Source organism: Marmota marmota, unplaced genomic scaffold, assembly GCF_001458135.2.
Source record: "Marmota marmota marmota unplaced genomic scaffold, marMar, whole genome shotgun sequence".
NCBI classification, from domain to species: Eukaryota; Metazoa; Chordata; class Mammalia; order Rodentia; family Sciuridae; genus Marmota; species Marmota marmota.
In genome coordinates this window covers 4,986,520-5,006,426 of record NW_025999998.1, presented here as the reverse complement: position 1 = coordinate 5,006,426, position 19,907 = coordinate 4,986,520, and the positions used below count along the sequence as shown (strand labels likewise).

Below are 19,907 nucleotides of genomic sequence, written 5' to 3'. Positions count from 1 at the left end.
AATAAAATAGATTTATCTTTCAGTTCTATCAGTTTTTGTCTCATATATTTTTACATTTTCTTGTTAGATGCATTGACATTTAGGATTACTATTCTATATAGAGAATTAGCTCCTTTATTATTATGAAAAGCCCTTCTTTAACCCTAATAATCTTCCTTCTGAAGTGTTTTGTATGAAATTAGTATAGGCCTCCAGCTTTCTTTTGCTTATTGTTAGCATGGTATCTCATTTCATTTCTTTATTTTTAACTTAATAAATTCTTCATCTTTAAGGTGGTTTCCAGTAGATGACATATAGCTGGGTCTTGTGTTTTTTTCTTCACTTGGATAATAGCCATATTTTACTTGGTATACTTAGACCATTCACACTGAACGTGAAGTAATATTTACCATGTTTGGAATTGTTTTCTATTCATCAAATTTCTTCTTTATGTATTTTTGCAGCTTCTTCTGCTTTTTCTTGATTTAACTGAACATTTTATATGATTGCATTTTATCTCTTCTTTCAGTTTATCAATTATTTTTCAAAAAGCTTTTAAGTGGTTGCCCTGAAGTTCATAATATAATTTTAACTAATTTAAGCCCCCTTCAAATGACTATACTTCTTATGATTAAAATACATTATAACAAGAGTTATTATTGTCCCATGTATTAAATTTTTCTTTTTTCCTTTGGTTTTTCATAGTTTAAATATGATGTTTAGTTACGTATGTAGAATTTTTTGTGTTGTTTAGTTGGATCTATTACTGACTTAAGGGTATTGAAGTCCTAATCCAATATAGATTTATCTTTAGATCTATGGTTTGTCTGGCATTAATTTTGGAAAGTTCTTGGTCATTGTTACTTAAAAAGTTTCTTCTGTTCCTTCTATTTCTTTTCCATCTGGTATTCCAATTATATTTTTGTTTTACTTTTTGATACTGTTCTTGGGGTATAGCTCTGGTTTATTTCCGTCCTTCCTTCCTTCTTCTTTTCTTTGCTGAAATGCTTAGGAAGTTTCTACTGACCTATCCTTACGCTCACTGATTCTTCAACCATATAGAGTCTACTGATGAGTAGGCATTCTTTATTTATGTTACCTTATTTTTATTTCTAGCATTAACTTTTTGGGGCAAAGGGGGGAAGCTGCAATCAAATTCCAGGAAGGGATTAATATAAAAAAGGGTCTAAATCTGAGGGTATGGGCCTGGATGTAGCTCTGGACCTGTGAAGCAGTGGAATCATCAGATGAAGATCTCAGTTATGTCCAGGGGAAACAGAAGAGGTGAAGAAATTCTAACCAAAGGCAAGTACCAGGGATGTTAGATAAATGGAAAGGTAGTCACTTTGTAGGATGCATTGTGATTGCTGGAAAGCCGACTCTTCTGGCTCAGAATTTAGGTTCTGTTGTCCCAGGCATTCACACCACTCCTGTAACCTTGACCACCCTATGAGAACAGGTTTATCAATGCAGTTTTCAGCTTGGATAACAATGCCCAATCACCTAGGTCCAGGTAGGAAAACCATGGCACCCTGTCTTATCCCATTTTCTGTTACTCTAATAGAACACCTGGGTAATTTATAAAGAAAATACATTTATTTTGCTCATGGTTCTTAAAGTTAGGAAGTTCAAGATCAGACAGCTGCATCTGGAGAGGGCCTCATGCTTCATCATAACATGGTGGGGGAAAAAAGTGGGAGCACAAGGGAAAGAGAAAAAACATGAAGGGTCACCTTGCTTTATACGAACCTACTCTCACATTAACTGACACAGTCCCCAGAAAGTGAGAACCTTTTCTCTCCAGAATGCATTAATCTATTTATGTGGGCCCTATGCCTGTGACTCAAATGGCTTCTGCTAGGCCTCACCCCCCAAACTGTCATATTGAGGAATAAAGTCTCAACATGAACTTTGGTGAAGACATGCACTCAAAATACAGCACAGCCCAAACAGGGAAATTAAGAAGAGAACAGAAGAACCAGTTACTAAAAGTTGGTTGGAGTGAAGGAAAATCAAACAGAAAGGTACAGCTTTCTGTCCTGAAGAGTCAAAAAGAAGAGAGCAAGGACTTGGCCCAGAGTACATAGCTCTAGGAAGGGACTTCCAAGTAGTAACTGGGGTTCAGTAGAAGGAACTGGCCAAATTAGAGAGCCCTGGTAAGAAGGGAGTCCAGGAATTTAAAGCCCTGACTTCATTTTCATCTAGTCCTTTAGCTGCAGTCCCTAGAGGAGAAGACAGATATGTAGAATAGAACTGCAGTGTCCCTGCAGCCTGAAGTTGAACCACAGAGACATAGACGTGCTGCTGATCAGCAGTCCTCCTGTATTATGAGAAAGAAATAGATATTTGTTGTAACAAGCTAGGCTGTGTAGCATCACTGGTGAAAGCTCACTAAATTCTCCCAGAAATCTAAGGATAAGGTGACTGAGTGGGGCAACCCAGAAGGTCAGCTTCTGTGGCCACAGAGCAGTGTTGAGAGGGGTAGAGAGCACACCTGAAGGGGTTAAAAATAAGGCATCCATCCCAAAGGCCAGGTTTCCATGTTTTTTGACATCTTCCTGGGGTAGATACCATGTCTGAGGCACAGAGCTCTAGCCTGAGGCACAGCTCGCAGTATGGCCCCGGTTCACAAGCCATCTTCCCAGACTAACATTCCTTCCTAGAAAAAATTCCTAATGGTGTCTCATTTTTTATGTATACTTTGTGACCAGCACCTGCTCATGGAGATGTAATATATAGGTGCCAAGTACGTATAGAACCATTCATTTCTGCCACACTGTTTCAGAGGATCATATTACGTAAGATATGCTGGATAATCTCTTCATCTGAAAAAATTTTCCCTTTATTGAGCAAAGTATGGCCTCACTTGAACACTCAAATAGTTTCTGTAAATGCTCCATCTTGAATTTGAAGATCTTACTTCTTATCTTTCAATTCTACAGAAACAAAATTATTTAAAAGTTGGTCTTCTCAATGGTACAGAATAGAAGACAAAGAGGCAAAACCCACATATACACAGTTGTCTCATACTAGACAAAGGCACCATTAATATATGTTGGAGAAAAGATAGCCTCTTCAACAAATGGTGCTGGGTAAACTGGAAATCCATATGTAGCAAAATGAAATAAACCCCTATCTGTCACCTTGCACAAAACCAATTCAAGGTAGATCAAGGACCTAGGCATTAGATCAGAGAACCTACACCTGCTAGAAGAAAATGTAGGTCCAAATCCCCATCATGTCATCTTAGGAACCAAATTCCTCAATAAGACTTTTTAAAAAAATATTTTTTAAGTTGTCAATGGACTTTATTTATTTATAAGTGGTGCTGAGAATTGAACCCAGGGCCTCACACATACTAGGCAAGCACTCTACCACTCAGCCACAATTCCAGCCCCCTCAATAAGACTTTTAAAGCACAAGAAGTGAAATAGAGCATCATAAATAGGATTATATCAAACTAAAAATCTTATTCATAGCAAAGGAAACAATCAAGAATGTGAACAGAGAGCCTACAGAATGGGAGAAAAATCTTTGCCACCTGTACCTTAGATAGAGCATTAATCTCCAGGATATATGAAGAACTAAAAAAAACCTATCACCAAAAAAAACAAATAACCCAAACAATAAATGGGCAAGAGAACTGAACAGGCAGTTCATAGAAGAAGAAATACAAATGTGAACAAATATATGAAAAAATGTTCAACATCTCTAGCAATTAGAGAAATGCAAATTAAAACTACACTGAGATTCCATCTCACTCCAGTTAGAATGCAAATTTTCAAGAACAGAAGTAACAATAAATTTTGGTGAGGATGTGGGGAAAAAGGTACACTCATATATTACTGGTGGGACTGCAAATTGTTTCAACCACTATGGAAAGCAGTATGGAGATTCCTCAGAAAACTTTTGGAATGGAACCACTATTTGCCCCAGTTATCCAGCTCCTCAGCATATACCCAAAGGACTTAAAATCAGCATACTATAGTGATGCGCCACTTTAATGTTTATAGCAGCTCAATTCACAATAGTTAAGCTGTGGAACCAACGTGGGTGCCCTTCAACAGATGAATAGGTAAAGAAAATTTGGGAGATACACACACACACACACACACACACACACACACACACACTAGAATATTATTCAGCCATAAAGAAGAATAAAATTATGGCATTTTCCAGTAAATGGATAAAACTGAAGACTATTATGCTAAGTGAAATAAGCCAGTCCCCCAACACCCAAAGGCCAAATGTTCTGTCTGATATGTTGATACTAATACACAATGCGGGGGGGATAGAAATTCAATGGATTTGACAAATGGGGATAAAGGGAGGGAGCAGGGATGGGAATAGGAAAGGCAAAATTACAATTATATTAGACAAAGTTTCCAAAAACATGCACCAGAGAAAAGATAGCATCTTCAACAAGTGGTGTTGGGAAAACTGGAAATCCATATGCAACAAAATGAAATTAAACCCATATCTCTCACCATGCACAAAATTTAAATCAAAATGGATCAAGAACCTAGGAATTAAACCAAAGACTCTGTATCTTATAGAAGAAAAAGTAGGCCCTAATCTTTATCTTGTGGGATTAGGTCCCAACTTCCTTAATAAGACTTCTATAGCACAAGAATTAAAACCAAGAATCAATAAATGGGATGGAATCAAACTAAAAAGTTTCTTCTCAGCAAAAGAAACAATCTGTGAGGTGAACAGACAGCCTACATCCTGGGATCAATTTTTTACCCCTCACACATCAGATAGAGCACTAATATCGAGGGCATATAAAGAACTCAAAAAGCTAAGCATCAAAAAAAAAAAAAAAACAAAAAAAAAACCAAATCAACAAATGGTCCAAGGACCTGAACAGACACTTCTCAGAAGAGGATATACAATTAATCAATAAATATATGAAAAGATGCTCATCATCTCTAGCTATCAGAGAAATGCAAATCAAAACTACTTTAAGATATCATCTCACTACAGTCAGAATGGCAACTATTATGGAGACAAACAACAATAATTGTTGGCGAGGATATGGGGGAAAAGGTACACTCATACATTGCTGGTGGGACTGCAAATTGGTGCAGCCAATTTGGAAAGCAGTATGGAGTGGAGATTCCTTGGAAATCTGGGAATGAAACCACCATTTGACCCAGTTATCCCTCTCCTCAGACTATACCCAAAGGACTAAGCCAACATACTAGACAGTTGGTCCTCCTTTTTCTTCTAGTAGGCACAGAGACTCTGATCCTTAATCCATTTTGAGTGGAGTTTTATGCAGGGCGAGAGATAGGGATTAAATTTCATTCTATTACATATGGATTTCCAGTTTTCCTAGCACCATTTGTTGAAGAGGCTACCTTTTCTCCAATGTATGTTAATGACACCTTTGTCTTATATGAGACAACTGTGTATAAGTGGGTTTATTTCTTTGTCTTCTATTCTGTACCATTCATCTTCTTGCCTATTTTGGTGCCAATATCATGCTGTTTTTGTTGTTGTTGTTTGTAAGTTTATGTGTGTGTGTGTGTTTTTTTTTTTTTTAAACTATAGCTCTATAGTATAATTTAAGGTCTGATATTGTGATGCTGCCTGCTTAACTTTTCTGGCTAAGGATTTCTTTGGCTCTTTTGGGCCTCTTATTACTCCAAATGAATTTCATGACTGCTTTTTCTATTTCTATAAAGAATGTCATTGAAATTTTAATAGAAATTGCATTAAATCTGTACAGCACTTTTGGTAGTATGGCCATTTTGACTATATTAATTCTGCCTATTCAAGAACATGGGAGATCTTGTCATCTTCTAAGGTCTTCTTCAATTTCTTTCTTTAGTGTTCTATAGTTTTCATCATAGAGATCTTTCCTCTCTTTTGTTAGGTTGATTCCCAAGTTGTTGTTGTTGTTGTTGTTGTTGTTTTGAGGCTATTGTGAATGGATGATTTTCCTAATTTGTCTTTCAGCTTATTCATCATTAGAGTATAGGAACACAATTTATTTATGAATGTTAATTTTGTATCTTGCCACTTTGCTGAATTCATTTATGAGTTCTAGAAGTTTTCTGGTGGAGATTTTTAAGTCTTTTAAATATAGAATCATGTCTCAGCAAACAGAGATAGTTTTAGCTCTTTTTTTCCTATTTGTATTCCTTTAATTTCTTACTTTTGCCTAATTGCTCTGGCTAGCAATTCAAGGACTATGATGAATAGAAGTGGTGAAAGTGGGCATCCCTGTCTTGTTCCTGTTTTTAGAGGAAATGCTTTTAGCTTTTCTTCATTTAGAATAATTTTTTATAGTTTCAAACTCCTAAAGGCCATGCTCACTTTATTTTCTCCATTTTTATAATATCACTCACTTGACTTCTAATAATATCCAATAAAATCCCATAGAACTCTTGACTGAAAATGTTAAAAAGATAATTAAATATTCTTACTAGAAATTTCAAGTACTCAGAAACTCACGTGTATATGAATTATACTGAATCTACCATTTTATACACAGAATTTGATTCTTTCACCCTTTAAACCTTTTTATTTCAAAATATAAATCTATTTTTATTATAAATAAAATATGTGATTTTAAAAATATTTTTATTTCATTTATTATTTTGTTCAAGAGAATATGAGTATATTCACTATAAATAGTACACATATGACATAATTACAAAGAAAAATAAATATGAACACTAAAATGAAACAAGACAAAAAATGAAAGTGAACAGAGAAAGCTTAACTTAGAAAGCTTAGCTTGTTTAAAGCAATCCCTGCACCATCACTGTAAAGGACATTAAAAACTTTGTTTACAGTGTCTCTGATAACAATTGAACTAGAGGCTATTAAGTACTTTGGGAGACCAGACAAATTTATTAGCATTAGCATCAGTAGGCCCTGTTAGATTTTTTTAATTTTAATTAGGTATATATGATTGCAAAATGCTAAAATAATTTTTAAAAGTTGCAGACAAACAAGTGTTATCAAAATCTTCAGCCCAGGAGATAACCCTTCAGTGCCATTTGAAATTTTGATTCTTCTAATTTCATGTCAACTTAAATATATAAGGTTTTGCAAATTTTTGACAGTTTTTTTATTTTAATGTTTTTGTTTCCATTCCTCTGATTGAAATTGGCAAATGCTGACTGAAACAAAAAATTTAAGTCATTAAAGTTCATAAAATGTAATATAAAAGAAATGTAAGTGGGCTGGGGTTGTGGCTTAGCAGTAGAGCGCTCGCCTGACACATGTGAGGACCTGGGTTTGATCCTTAGCACCACATATAAATAAATAAATAAATAAATAAATTAATTAATTAATTAATTAAATAAAGGTATTGTGTCCACCTACAACTTTAAAAAAATTTTTAAAAATGTAAGTGATTAAGCTTTCAAGTGATATTATTTTATCAGTATTCAGCATTTACATTTCTAGGATAAAGCTAAAAGCTTTGTTAAGACTTTTGGGGCATTTGTATTTCCAAGTCAATTGACAAAACTTTATTGTATCTTTTTAACCACTGCATAGTTTCTTTTGAATGCATATGCCACAATATAAAGACTCAGGGAGAACTGTCTTTGGTTACTAAGTTTATGAATCCAAAGATTGCTCCTTTATTCCTCCTTTAATCAGTAGAAGTGGGTTTGGCTAAGCTGGGACACATCTTTTGGAAATGTAAGCGTCTGTGGCAGTTTGGAAAAGTATAGAGGACTACAAGGCATCCCAAGACAAAAACCTGTACAAATTCTGCTCACATGAGCATAGTGAGAGAACCCTATTTTTTTCTTCAATATATTGGGTCACAGGTGCTGATACCATAAGAGCTAGAGGTAGGCAGAGGTGTGAATCAAGGAATCCATCTTCCTAGATGCTTCTACCTTAAAAAGAGGTACAGTAGTTTCAGGTGCTTTTGCTAAGCTGGGAGCCATGCTTTATCAGAAGATTCTAAAAGCACAAAATCATGTTTAAGAACTCTTACAAAGCACACTGGTGCAAGGTTGAGTTAGAAGGATTATAAACTCAAGGTCAACATCAGCAATTTAGCAAGACCCATCTCAAAAGAAAAAAAAAAAAAGGCTGAGGATGTAGCTGGTAGGTTTAATCCCCAAACCTCTCATTAAACCTTAGGTGAATCCTGTGAAACAACTCAGTAACTATTCAAGCATCACTTGGTCAACAGATCAAAACTAAAACTGGCAAACTGAGCAACAAATAAAGTCAACAGCTACAACAGATAGAAACACACTGAATATTTTTTAAACCATGAGTTCATAATGAAATCCTTTAAATCCTAATTACAAGCCCTTGGAAGATGCTTTATTTTGAAAAATTAGCCAGACTCAAGCATTTATTCTGCCTTTACCAGATAGTTCTCCTGGATAGCTAAATATCAGATGAGGGAAAGTGTCTCTTGATATAACGTGCCAAGTAAATGAAGATGAAATGATAGAATTGAAATGCCCACATTTTGCAATACCAAATGAATTAAAGATATAAATACTGAACATCCATGGTTGCTAACAAAACAAACCAGACAACGGGTGCCTCTTAGTTAACAGGACAACATCTGTAAAGCAGTTTTCACTCTAAAAAAAAAAAAATCAACTTTGAAAATATAGAGAACAGAGATGCACAGTTGGGTGATAAAACTAAATAAAATAAAGGACACGATTCCCAAAATTGTTAGGATAGTGGCTATTCTCAGTAGAGACACGTTAAGGGGTTAAATTGTGGAGGGAGCTCAAAGAGAGCTTCTGGGTTGGTTGGCAGAGTTCTACTTTTATGGATGGTAGTTTAAAGTAATGTTTCCTGGGGCTAAGGGTGTAGCTCAGCGGTAGAGTTTGTGCTTAGCATGAATGAGGCCCTGGGTTTAATCTCCAGAATCAAAACCAAAACGAAACAACAACAACAAAAAAAAGAAAAAAAAGAAAGAAAGAAAAATAAAACTCTTGATAATTCATTAAGTTTCATTTTTAAGACTTTTTCTGTTATTGTGAAGGAAGTAATAGCAGATTTAGGTTTGCAATAATATGTACCCAGGAGCTGGGCCAAGAATCAGTTCCAAGAAAGCAGAATGGAGAGAGTATAAACAGAGTGAAGAGAAGTATGGTGTTCCACGGATCTTCCAGGAGGCAAAGGGCAGCTCCAGCTGCTTCCTGAGAAATAGAAGCTATGATCTCCATCTCAGGCTCTTAAGAACAGATAATAGAATTCTGGGAACCACTGGGCTAGAGGGAAATTGGTGAAGAAATGGTCTGGCCATCCAAGATATTTAGAAAGACAATATGATAAAGCTTTGGTTCGATTAATAACCCTACTCCTAATCTGCAAGGAGCTTGACCATTTCTCAAAAACTTAAACGTAAATTTACCACATTTTCTAGCAATTCTTCTCCTAAAGAAGAATTAATTAATTAATTTAAACTAAATTAGTTAATTTTTTTAACCAATACATGTGCATGCATGTTCACAGTAGATCTTATTCACAGTACCTCCAAGGTGGAAATAATCTAAATGTTCATGAAGGGATGAAAAGATAAACAAAATGTGAAATACATGTACAGTGGACTACTAGTTGGACATGTAAGAAAATTAAGTATTGATACTTGCTACAACATGGATGATGCTTGAAAACATTACTCTAAGTGAAAGAAAACAAATACAAAGGGTCACTTGAATGATTCCATTTATATGAATTATCCATAGCAGGTAAATATAGCAAAAGAAAGCAGATTAGTAGTTGCTGGAGACTGGAAGGTGGGGGAATGAGGAGTAACTATTTAATGAGCATGGAGTTTCCTTTTAGGATGATGTTTTTGAACTAGACAGAGGTAATACTTGTATAACAATGTGATGTACTTAATGCTAATGAACACTTAAAACGTTTAAGATGAACATTTTTTTATATTATTGTATTTTACCAACTTTACTTATTACAAATGGTTAAAATAAAAATAATTTTTAAATTCAGAAATTAAAAATAACCATATTCCTTCATTCATCTAATGTCTATTGAGAAACTCTACATTCTAGGAACTACACATATGAAAGACAAATGATCCTAGCCTGTAAGGTACCCACAATCTAGTCTAGGGGACAGAGTGCATACAAATCCCAATGCATAAAGTAAAAACAAGTGATTATTTTTTTAAAGTCAACCTCCTTCTTATTTGAAACTTTCATTTCATTAAAGTAGCAGAAATAAAATTTCAGCAAATTTAGGATTCTTCTCTTTTTTTGCCAGAGCTTTTTCTAAATGTCTGAGGCTTGACATAGTGCACAAGAATGAGAGATGGAGTAGACACACTTGGGTCTTTAGTCTTTAGTCTGGAATCTACCTCTGAGACAGCTTCAGCGACATCCAGAGGCTCAACTGGTTGCTGGACTGAAAACACTGATGCTGAGATAGTGATAATTACAGCTTATCCTTTCATAGTACTTGCTATGTACCAAGCATTACCTCAAAATTTTGCATGATAATTAATTTAAACAGCAACCCTTCAAGTTGGTTTCTCTTTTCTTCTGTTTTACAGATAAGGAAGCCAAAGCACATAGAAGTTACTTATTTGCACAAGGTCACACAGGCTAGTAAAGGACAGAACTGGTATTGGAACCCATTGAGTCTGTCTCCAGAGTATTCAAGTTTAACAAGTATATCGTATCATCCCTTGTGACTGTCAGTGTGGCTCCCTTGAGGTGACCAGCAGTCTCTGCTGTTTCCCTGACACATTTGGGGTCTCAAGAATCCTCCTGCTGCTTCTGTCTCTGACCCCCTTTCCTAGGTATGCTTTGTTTGCTAGACAGGTACTTTTTCAAGACATCAGGCACAGGGCACTTGACCTACAGCTTTCATCCACCTCCTGTCCCTGGGCTATCCTTTCTACTCTGTAAGGGGAAAAATATCACCTCTGTTAACTGTATTGTTTTCTATGAATATTTTATTTTGTTTCATATATTTATTTAAAACAAAGCAAGAAATAGATAACTTAAAATATGTAAGAAGTGGGAGGGAGAGCTGTGGAAGGGTGAGAAAGACAGGAGGAGATATCTAAAGACACTAGAAAAAGAAACTAGATTAAAAAAGTTAAAATATTCTGCCCGTGTGGCTTCTAGTAAAAGCTGCTAGATTGACCATCATGTTTATTGTCATTCTTTCTGAATACTCCTAATTTTCTCAGGGCTTCCCCTAGGATATTTTATAAGTATTCTCAACCAACCATTAGCAATACTTTATTTTCTTCCCTAGGGCCACTGGATACATATTTATATAGTTTTATAGTGTACATGACTGCCATCTCATCTCTATTGTTCATGTGGGTTTAATCATACTTCTCTGTCACAGCACTGAGATTTAAAAAAATAAGTGTTTATTTATGAAAAAGCAAGAAGCTTAGTGAAGTTGATTGATTACAAAATGGCCTCAGTTTTCTCCTGCCTCTTGTGATATGACACTGCAGCTATTCTCATTAAGATGTGGAGTCTGTTTCCCCATCCCTTGAATCTGGGCTGTCCTGAAGTTGTCTAAGCAGCAAAAGTGTCTTCAGTCTTAAGTCTAGACTTCAAAGTTCTTGCACACACACTCTCTCTTCTTTGTCTTTACCACGGGAACATGTTGGAGCTTGGCATCTATTGGAAGATGGAGAAATATGGAGCAAAACCATTCTTCCTAAGCCAAGGCCAGCCTAGATCAGCCAACCATCAACCCACAACTAAGAGAGGAGTCACAACTGTGGTAGAAGTGCTGTCAAAATCAGCAGAACCACCCCCACTGGCCTATAGACTTGACATAAATGGTTGTTAATGAATCGTTGAGTTTTCGGATGGCATTATTGTGGCAACAAAATGTGCTCTGCCATGGTTTGAATGTATACCCCAAATTTCACGTATTAGAAACAATCCGTAAATTCATGTTAATGGTTATTAAGGTTTGAATCTGCAATGTCCCACAAAGGCTCATGTGTTGAATGATTGGTCCTCAATGCAGCAATGTTTAGTGGTAGAACTTTGGGGGAGTAGTTGGAATAATACACAAAATAGGGCTGGGGATGTGGCTCAGTGGTCCAGTGCTCCTGAGTTCAATCCCCAGTACCTTCCCCCCTCAAAATGGACAATTGTTAAGTAAGCAGCAATAAAAAAGTCCCAGGGTTTTACTGGACTATAAAAAGTGACCACAAAGGATATATTGCTCTACTGGAGTTACCATCCATCTCTGTCAAAAAGGCATTGCCTCCATAGCAGTTGCTGTGACTTTTCCAGTGACCTGAAGTTATCAAACAATACATGAAATATTTTATTAAGGTGTTCTTTGCCAAACTTGAGGGTTCCCCCAAATTGAGAAGATATGATATGATATTATACAATACACTAGGACTTATGAGCTGAAAGAAGATGTGGATTTATCTGCAGAGGTGGAGAAAATAAGTTTTGAACTGTCTGCTAAATTTTCAGGTCACTGACTTCCCCAGGAATTTTCCTCAGATGTTGTCCACCTTTATGCTAGCAAGCAAATTATGACCTGGCTTACCTAATCTAGTCCAGTCAATTCTCTCCCATAGTTTGTCATTGACACTGAGATACTTTCTTTGGCTAAGGGAGTGTCAAGAAGAACTTGAGAAAGTACTTTTCAAAATCAAAAAGTGTTCTCAGAGTAGGGCACAGTGGCACACATCTATAATTCCAGCTACTGGGGTGGCTGAGGCAGGAGGATTAAAACCCTATCTCAAAATAAAATCAAAAGGGCTGGGGATGTAGCTCATAATAGGGAGTTTGTCTAGCATGTTTGAGACCCTAAATTCAATCCCCAGTACTGCCAAAAAAAAAAAAAAGTAGGTTCTCAGCATGTATCCCTTAGCTGAATCCAATAGCTTCTTCTTCATCTTGCCCCTCCAAAAAAGAAACTAGACATTCATTAGGGTTCTTAGCCTAAAGGATTAATATATCAGAAAATTATATCAGGTAAACCCCTAAAGAACCTACAAAACCGAGAAGCTATAGTACATAAAATGATTTGAGGTGATTCCATAGATGGATGTTTTTGTTTTAAATACTTATGCTGATTAGTTTACTGTCATGTATTTCAGTAGAAGATGTTGAGAGCCACAGCTGAAGGGGCCCCAGCAAACTTCTAGCTGCCAGCAAACTTCCAGCTGCCAGCAAACTTCTAGCTGCCAACTGATTGGCTCCTCTGCGGTGATGCTCATTGGGCTGTTTCCCTGCCCTTTCAGACCACCGAGCTGCTCATTGGGGGACTTTTTTTTGGCTCCGCCCATGCGACCCAGCCAATCTGCCTCAAGAGCAGGAGGAGTGGGGGAGGTTGAGAGGCTTGTGGGAAGCCAGTGGTGGCAGTTGGGCTCTGAGGTTTTTTCCTGAGGAGCTGTGTGGTGTGGTGTGTGTGTGTGTTCTAAAAATAAAGTTCGTTTCTTTTGACAAGTGGCTCCTGAATTGTGCCCAGCCAGACTGCAGCAAGAAAATGTTTTTAGAACATTGAACTCATAACATTATGATCATTTGGAAAAAGGCCTACTCTATGTAAGAAAAAGATGTGTTTAAAGAAAAATATTACATAAATAACATAGTTAGAAAATAAGGAAAAGATCATAACAGTGAGTCACAAAAGTTCAGCTATCCCCAAAGTGTTTTCAATAAAAGTAACTAAAATGTTAATGTCTTTGATCTCATTAATAATGAAATTTGAAATACAACGATTTGAGATTCACGTAATAAACCAATGGTGAAAGCTCCGAAGGCAATTGCCTTTAAGAAACTGGCTTGGAGAGGGATAGCTGGGTCAAATGGTGGTTCCATTCCCAATTTTCCAAGAAATCTCCATACTGCTTTCCATATTGGCTGCACCAATTTGCAGTCCCACAAGCAGTATATGAGTGTACCTTTTCCCCCACATCCTTGCCAACACTTAATGTTGTTCACATGCATAATAGCTGCCACTCTGACTAGTGTGAGATGAAATCTTAGAATGGTTTTGATTTGCATTTCTCTAATTGCTAGTGATGATAAACATTTTTTTCATGTATTTGTTGATTGATTGTACATCGTCTTCTGAGAAATGTTTCTTCACGTCCTTGGCCCATTTATTGATTGGATTCTTAAAAAAGCATACTACAAGGCACAGCCTCATCAATGTTTATAGCAGCACAATTCACAATAGCTAAACTGTGGAACCAACATAGATGCCCTTCAAAAGATGAATGGATAAAAAATGTGGCATATATACACAATGGAATATTACTCAGCAATAAAAGAATAAAATCATGGCATTTGCAGGTAAATGGATGGAGTTAGAGAAAATAATGCTAAGTGAAGTTAGCCAATCCCCAAAAATCAAATCCCAAGTGTTTTCTTTGATATAAGGAGGCATCTTTCCCCATCACCCTTGCTCCTGGTTATCCCACTATTCATAGTGGGATAGGGAGTGGGAGCATGGGAGGAATAGATAAACTCTAGATAGGGCAGAGGGGTGGAAGGGGAAGGGAGGGGGCATGGGGTTATTAATGATGGTGGAATGTGATGATCATTACTATACAAAGTACATGTATGAAGACACAAATTGGTGTGAATATACTGTGTATACAACCAGAAATATGAAAAATTGTGCTCTATATGTGTAATAAGAATTGTAATGCATTCTGCTGTCATGTATAAATTAAAAAAATATTCAAACTTCAGGCAGCTATTAGTATTCAACAAACTTGTGTAAGAAAATAATGACTTGGAAATGTGTAAACAAATTTGAAGTCACCTAGTTCCTTTTCTTTTAATTAAAGCATAAAACATCTTTAGACCCTCCTGGAATATTTAAAATAAATAAAAGATTCATTGAAAGATGAAAAAAAGAAAAAGAAACTGGCTTGGATTATTTCAGAATGAGTAATAATAGCTAATGTTTTTAGAGTGGTTAGGATTTACCAGACATCATTGAAGCATTGATTCCTGGAACAAGTTTATAGGGTAGGTGATTAATATTATGCTCACATTCCATATGGTTAAAAGGAGATATGGAGAGGTTAGTAACTTGCCTGGTTATCTGCTATTAAGTCACAAAGAACCTGCTTTTTCTTGAATAAATCTCACATCCCAGTCTGCTTCCTTTGAATTTGAACTAGATTTTGGTTTCATTTTTAACTTACCGATGTTAGCTAGGCATTAGCAAAACTTCAACTAAGCTGCCTGGAAAACACAATATAAGCTGAGGGTTTGACTTGCCTCTGATGCTTTAAAAGGTCCACTTTTGCCCCCTGATACCCCCTAGCCCTTTTAATTTGACTATTCCATTGATGTCACTGTTCTTTCCCCATCACCCTTGCTCCACTAAGAATCTTCCCAAGACCTGGAAGAACTTCCAAATGGTCAGTTCTACCAAACGCAAGTGTAAACTTTCATATGGTTGTGATGGTTAATCTGAATTGTCAACTTCATTGGACTGAGAGGTATCTAGGAAAGGCCTAAATCTGAGACTTCTTGGTGTGTCTATGAGGATGTTTCCAAAGATGATTGGTATATGGGACAGCAAATGGGGAGACCTGCTCCGAGAGTGTAGGGCACTGTCCAGTAGGCTGGGGATCCAAGACAGAACAAAAGACGGAAAAAAAAAAAAAAAAAAGGAGGAGGCAGTGGCAGCAGATGCAAGCTTTTTCTTTTTGAGCAGGTGCATCTGTTGCTGCTGCCTGCACCTGTGGACATCAGACTCCTCTCTTTCACTTTTCCAGTGAAGATTCTCATCAGTGATTCTCCAGTGATTTTCCAGGCCTTCAACCTTGGACTGGGGTTGCATTATTGACATCTCTTGTTTTGAGGCTCCCACTTTGGACTGAGCAGCTACTGATTCCTCCATCTCTACATTGTGAGACTATCCAGCTTCTGATCATGTAAAGCGATATAATAAATTCCCTTATATAATCACAAATATGTATATTCTATTGGTTCTGTTCCTCCAGAGAACCCTAATACAGATTTGGTACCAGGAAAGGTCTAGAGAAAAAGAATTGTAAAGATGAATTTTTTTGATTCTGTGATTTCTGAAGATGACTCTCCAAATTGGATAGGCCTAATGTTGCTAAAGACTCACCTCCTGGAAGGATAGAAAGCACTGATAATCCATGGCATGAAGTGTTAAAACAGATATGCAGGGCTGGGGTTGTGGCTCAGTGGTAGAGCGCTTGCCTAGCACATTCGAAGTCCTGGGTTGGATCCTCAACACCACATAAAAATAAGAAAACAAAATAAAACAAACAAACAAACAAACAAAAAACAGATATGCAAAGTAAGTGTGTATTTCATGTTCCTAATTCATCACTTGTGAGAGGTAAGGACTTTAGTGACTATGCATGATATTTTTGAACATTTCTAGAGAATTAAGGAATATAATGATGTTGGCTGGTTCCTTCAGGCTTCAATCCACAAAGTAACAAGGGACAAGAATGAGCTCAGAGATTCAATTTCTCAGCTCCATATGCACATAACCAAACTAAAGCCTTCTTGGTGTGCTCTGAAGGAGAATATTCTCTCTTGTAGTGATAGGGCTGAAGTTGCTGAAAACCAGACACAAGCCTTCATCTTACAATTGGCTGAATTACAATGCAAGTTTAACTCTCAGCCTCAAAGGATGTCTGCAGTTAAAGTGAGGGCATTGACCAGAAAAGAAAGGTATCCGGTAAATGGGAGGGAGATGTATGGGAAGACCTTGATGAGACTGGGGACATGAAACTCCTACATTCTTTTCAGATTATTGTGCCAAAGGAAATGGCCTCCCCACCCTCTGTGGTATTGGCCTCTCCACCTCTTTTTCAAGGAATGAACCCTGCATTGCCATTGGGAACAGTAAAGTCTTTCTAGATGGAGTTGCTGAGCTGTAGTGCAACTGATGATGCAATGCTGACACTCCTCTGGACCCACCCTCACCACCCAATTTTCTCCTACACCTAAAACCAGACTAAAATGGACAGGCCCTCCCGTCATCTGCACACAACTACTCTTACTTTGTGAAGCAGCTCTGGCCTGTGAGTGGCCCTTAGTTGAAACTGAACACTTGAAAACTGGCCACCAAGTTACTATGGGATCCAAGTTGCCCATTGTGAACTTGGTGTTATCTGACCCACCAAATCATAATGTTGGACATGCACAGCAGCAATCCATCATCTAATAGAAGTGGTTATATATACCACCACACCCAAGAAGGTCTTGAAGACACAAATAAGTTAGATGAAGAGGTGGCCCAAATGCCCATGGCTCCTACTCCTTCTGCAAAGCTTCTGTCCTCCAGAATTAACCTATGGTCTCATGCAGTATACCCTATAATCAATAGAAAGAGGGAAAAGTAGGGCCTGGTTTATAGATGGTTCTGTATGACACACAGGTACCACCCAAAAGTGGATAGCTTCAGTATCATAGCCCTTTTTTGAGATATCCCTGAATGGAAATCTTCACAGTAGGCAGAACTTTGGGCAGCGCAACTGGTTGTAAATTTTACCCGGAAAGAAAAATGGCCAAATGTGCATTACATATCCATTTATGGGCTGTAGCCAGTGTTGTGGCTCAATGGCCAGAGATATGGAAAAAGTATGATTGGAAAATTGGTGACAAAGACATTTGGAGAAGAGGTATGTGGATAGACATTTCCAAATGGGTGAAAGATGTGAAGACATTTGTTACCCATGTAAATGCCCATCAAAGGTGATCTCAGCAGAGGAGGATTTTAATACTAAGGTGGATAGGATGACTCAGTTTCTGGATAGCAGTCAACATCCTTTACCAGCCACTCCTTCAATACTCAGTGGGAACATGAACAAAGTGGCTATGGTGGCAGGAATGGAGGGTATGCATGGGCTCAGCAACATGTCATTCCACTTACTAAGGCTGATCAGGGTTCAGACACTGCTGAGTGCCCCAAATGCCAGTAGCAGAGACCAATACTGAGTTCTGATATGGCATTATGCCCTAGGGTTATCAGCCATTGACCTGTTGGCAAGTTGATTATATTGGACTACTTTCATCAGGGAAGGCAGCACTTTGTCCTCACTGAATAGAAACTTCTTCCAGGTATGGACTTACCTTCCCTGCATGTAATGCATCTGCCAAACCTACCATCCATGGACTTACAGAATGTCATATTCACCATCATGGTGTTTCACACAGCATTTTTTTATAATCAAGGAACTCATTTTACAGCCAAAGAAATGCAGCAATGGGATCATGCTCATGGGGCTCACTGATCTTACCGTATCTCCCACTATCCCAAAGCAGCTTGTTTGAGAGAACTATGGCCTTTTGAAGATTCAGTTACAGTGCCAGGTAGGTGGCAGTAACTTGCAGGGCTTGGACAAGGTTTTGCAGAGGCTGTACATTCTCTAAATCATAACCCAATAAATCTACTGTTTTTGTCATAGTTAGGATTCATGGGTCCAAGAATCAAAAGGAGATATGGGGATGGTACCACTCACCATTACCCTTAGTGAACCCCCACTAGCATTATTTCTGTTTTGTGTCCCTGCAACCATATTCTCTGCTGGACTAGAAATCTTAGTTTCACAGTGGAGAATGCTTAACTGGAAGTTAAACCTTCTCCTTAGCTACTTTGGGCTCATGCCTCTGAGTCAACAGGGTAAGAAGGTAGTTATGGTGTAGGTGAGGGTGATTGATTCAGATTACTAAAAGGACTATTGGACTATACTCCACAGTGGAGGTAAGGAAGAATATGCTTGGAATGCAGGAGACGTTCAACATGTCCCTTAGTATTACCATGTCCTTTTATTTAGGTCAATGGGAAACTACAATCACCAATCCAGGCAGAATGACAAATGACCTAGAGCCTTCAGGAATGAAGGGTAAAGAACAAAAAGAAAGTAGTTATAAATACCAGCTACAATGACATGACCAGTTACAGAAATGAGGATGTTAATTGTCATGAGTTATTTCTTTCCTGTTTTGTTAAGAATAGGTGTGTATATGTATAAACATAAGTTAAGTGGATGTCTTTGTTTTCTCTCCTTTATTATGTAACATAATATTGATTGGCTTAGCATCAGTACTTAAGTGATGTTAAATGTACATTGCAGATTTTAAATTGTGGGATGTCAGAAAAAGAATAGGCATCACTCAGAAACTTTGCTTCTATACAGGGAAGGAATTAGTGCATTTTTGTTTGTATGCAGGATAGTTATCTCAGGTTAGGCAGAATTATGGCCTTGTTATTGTATTTAAATCATACTTAATCTCCAAACAAACAGAATCACTGGTGTCAAACTGACAAGGAGTGGATTTGTAATAGTTCATCTGGATTTTCAACTTGATTGGATTGAGATGCCTAGGAAATGCCTAGTAGTAAGAGACTTGGGTGTGTCCGTGAGGGTATTTGCAGAGAAGAGATAGGCATGTGGGACAGCAAAATGAGCTGGGAAGACCCACTCTGAATGTGGGTAGTATTGTCCAATAGGCTGGGGGCCTAGAGGAACAAAAGGTAGAAGGAGGAAGAAGTGGCAGCAAATGAAAGCTCAGTTCTTCTTGAATGGGTGCACCTATTGCTGCTGCCATCACCTGTGGACATCAGACTCCAGCTCCTTCACTCTTTCAACTGGGACTCTCATCACTGCATCTTGTAGTGTGTTTCCAGGCCTTCAGTTCAGGACAGGGACTTCATCATTGGTCCCTCTTTTTCTGAGGATCCAGTTTCTTGGAATTAACACCTACTAGTTCCTCCAGCTGTCCAACCTGCAGACGGCCACTGTGGGATTATCCAGTTTCAGAATGTGTAAGTCAATCTAAAAAGCCCCTTTTTATAGTCATATATATATATATATATATATATATATATATATGATTATTTAATATGATTTCCCATTGGTTGTGTGTGTGTGTATGTGTGTGTGTGTGTGCGTGTGTATATATATATATAATATATAATTTGTGTTGTGTATGTATATATAA

The 19,907-nt window shown here is 37.4% G+C and overlaps 1 long non-coding RNA gene across 1 annotated transcript in view; it reads right to left on the bottom strand.

Moving 5' to 3' along the window:
• Window positions 1-2,986: 2,986 nt before the first annotated feature.
• Window positions 2,987-19,907, bottom strand: part of LOC125617921 — an 18,226-nt gene continuing 1,305 nt past the window's right edge. Inside the window, exons 2-3 of the long non-coding RNA XR_007349062.1 lie at window positions 19,192-19,196; window positions 2,987-3,183 (exon numbers count right to left, since the gene is read on the bottom strand). This is a non-coding gene — a long non-coding RNA (uncharacterized LOC125617921). The remainder of the gene's footprint in view (window positions 3,184-19,191; window positions 19,197-19,907) is intronic.